Consider the following 3,219-nt stretch of genomic DNA (forward strand, 5'->3'; position numbering starts at 1 on the left):
CCATATAACTCAAATGCGCATAAAACAACGTCGAACCTTAAGTGTGCAGATCCTGCCGGTTCGAGAACTATGTAGACATGACCCAAGAGACTCCTCGGTCAATATCCAATAGCGGGACCTGGATGCCCATATTGGATCCTACATATTCTACGAAGATCTTATCGTTTGAACCTCAGTGCCAAGGATTCATATAATCCCGTATGTCATTCCCTTTGTCCTTCGGTATGTTACTTGCGTGAGATTCGAGCGTCAGTATCCGCATACCTATTTCAATCTCGTTTACCGGCAAGTCTCTTTACTTGTTCCGTAATACAAGATCCCGCAACTTACACTAAGTCACATTCCTTGCAAGGCTTGTGTGTGATGTTGTATTACCGAGTGGGCCCCGAGATACCTCTCCGTCATACGGAGTGACAAATCCCAGTCTTGATCCATACTAACTCAACGAACACCTTCGGAGATACCTGTAGAGCATCTTTATAGTCACCCAGTTACGTTGCGACGTTTGATACACACAAAGCATTCCTCCGGTGTCAGTGAGTTATATGATCTCATGGTCATAGGAACAAATACTTGACACGCAGAAAACAGTAGCAACAAAATGACACAATCAACATGCTACGTCTATTAGTTTGGGTCTAGTCCATCACATGATTCTCCTAATGATGTGATCCCATTATTAAGTAACAACACTTGCCTATGGCCAGGAAACCTTGACCATATTTGATCAACGAGCTAGTCAACTAGAGGCTTACTAGGGACAGTGTTTTGTCTATGTATCCACACAAGTATTGTGTTTCCAATCAATAAAATTATAGCATGGATAATAAACGATTATCATGAACAAAGAAATATAATAATAACTAATTATTATTGCCTCTAGGGCATATTTCCAACAGCCTCTACGTCTCCGCAGGACACGTGTAGCTCCCGTACGATGCGGTGGAGATAGTGGAGATCGTGGTTATCCGATCGTGGGAAGTGGGGGTTCAGTTACTGTGCCTTTAAAGAAAACAATTTTTGAAGATTTGAGGATTTTTGTTACAAAATCATCAGCTGACAAGGATGGAGTGAGGATTTTGAACAAAGTTTCAAGTAGAACGCATATGAAGAATTGAATAGACTGGATAAGTATAGCATAGAGGGAAAGTAGGGTCCTATCACATTCACTTAGCAGAAACATCAACTTGAAGAAATAGAAATAAGTGAATGTTGTTGAGGACTAGAAATCACAGTCTACCTAGGCAAATGAAAGTCATCAAGTGTTTGTGAAGATTTTGTAATAGATCATCGCAATGAAGCACAGCTGTTTTTGAAGAAAAATGCATTATGAGGAAATTGATCATTTGAAGAAAATCAACTTGAGGAATTTCACATTGGGCGGTGGCGTTACCCACCATATAATAATGTTGATTACAGACGCCGCGTACAATTGTCGTAGGGCCCTGAGAATCAATTTCTTCATTAATTTATTCACATTCAGAGTGACTTTCTTCATCAGTTGAAGAAAATCGTTTCATCATGTGTTGCACATCTAAGTCATCAACTTTGCATAAGTGTTAGGATGTGTGCATGTTTTTACAAAAAATTTGAAGACTCTAAGATATTTAGCTCACACCGCAACTTGCAAAACCTTTTCTCATCCAAGGGCTTAGTGAAGATATCTGCCAGTTGATCATCAGTCTTCACATGGTCGATGATGATATTGCCCTTGAGGACATGGTCCCGAAGAAAATGATGACGAATCTGGATGTGCTTGGTCTTCGAGTGCTGTACTGGGTTGTATGCAATCTTGATAGCACTCTCATTGTCACAGTAGAGAGGCACATTCTTCATGTTGATGGTGTAGTCCTTGAGGGTTTGCTTCATCCACAACAATTGAGCACAACAAGAACCAGCAGCAATGTACTCAGCTTCGGCAGTGGAGAGTGATACGCAGTTCTGCTTCTTTGAGGACCAGCAAACTAGTGATCTTCCAAGGAAATGGCATGTGCCAGAAGTTGACTTGCGATCCACACGGTCACCAGCATAGTCTGAATCAGAATACCCTACAGATAAAGATTGGAGCCCTTGGGATACCATAATCCTAGTGTTGGTGTGTGAGCTAAGTATCAAAGAATATGTTTCACAGCCTTATGTTGTGATTCCTTCGGTTTTGCTTGAAAACGTGCACACATGCAAACACTAAGCATTATATCTGGCCTAGATGCACATAGATACAATAAGGAGCCAATCATAGAATGGTATACCTGCTGATCGAAATCTTTACCATTTTCATCAGTGCCTAGGTGGCCGTTGGTAGACATTGGAGTCTTGGCACCTTTACATTTGTGCATGTCGAATTTCCTCAGAACATCCTTGAGGTATTTCTCCTGTGATATGAAGATTCCATTGCTTTGTTGACGAATTTGAAGACCTAAGAAGAATTTCAGCTCCCCCATCATGGACATCTGATATTCTTCACTCATCATGTAGTCAAATTTATCACTGTATCTTTTGTCAGTACAGCCAAATATGATATCATCAACATATATTTGACATACAAACAGCTCATTATCATAGGATTTTGTGAAAAGAGTTGGATCGAGTGAACCAGGTTTGAAGCCTTTCTTCATGAGGAATTCCTTCAATGTATCATACCATGCCCGAGGGGCTTGCTTGAGACCATACAAAGCCTTTTTGAGTCTGAAGACTTTGTCTGGATTCTTTGGATCCTCAAAACCTGGGGGCTGAGCAGCATATACTTCTTCCTCAAGCTTACCATTGAGGAATGCACTTTTCACATCCATTTGATATAAGGTGATGTTATGATGATTAGCATAAGCAAGTAGTATTCGAATAGCTTCAAGTCTAGCAACATGTGCAAAAGTTTCATCGAAATCTATTCCTTCAACCTGGGTGTAGCCTTGGGCTACAAGTCGTGCCTTGTTCCTCACCACTTGACCGTCCTCATCTGGCTTGTTTCGGAAAATCCACTTGGTGCCGATGATGTTGTGCTTGCGAGGATCTGGTCGTTTGACGAGCTCCCATACGTCATTCAGCTTGAATTGAAGAAGTTCGTCTTGCATAGCTTGGATCCACTCTGGTTCTAGAAAAGCCTCAGCAACTTTTGAGGGTTCTGTGATGGATACAAAGGAAAAATGCCCACAAAAGTTAACCAAGTGTGAAGCTTTTGAGCAAGTGAGAGGACCTGGCGTGTTGATGTCGTTGAGGATTTTG

This window comes from Hordeum vulgare, chromosome 2H (genome assembly GCF_904849725.1).
Source record: "Hordeum vulgare subsp. vulgare chromosome 2H, MorexV3_pseudomolecules_assembly, whole genome shotgun sequence".
Lineage (NCBI taxonomy): Eukaryota > Viridiplantae > Streptophyta > Magnoliopsida > Poales > Poaceae > Hordeum > Hordeum vulgare.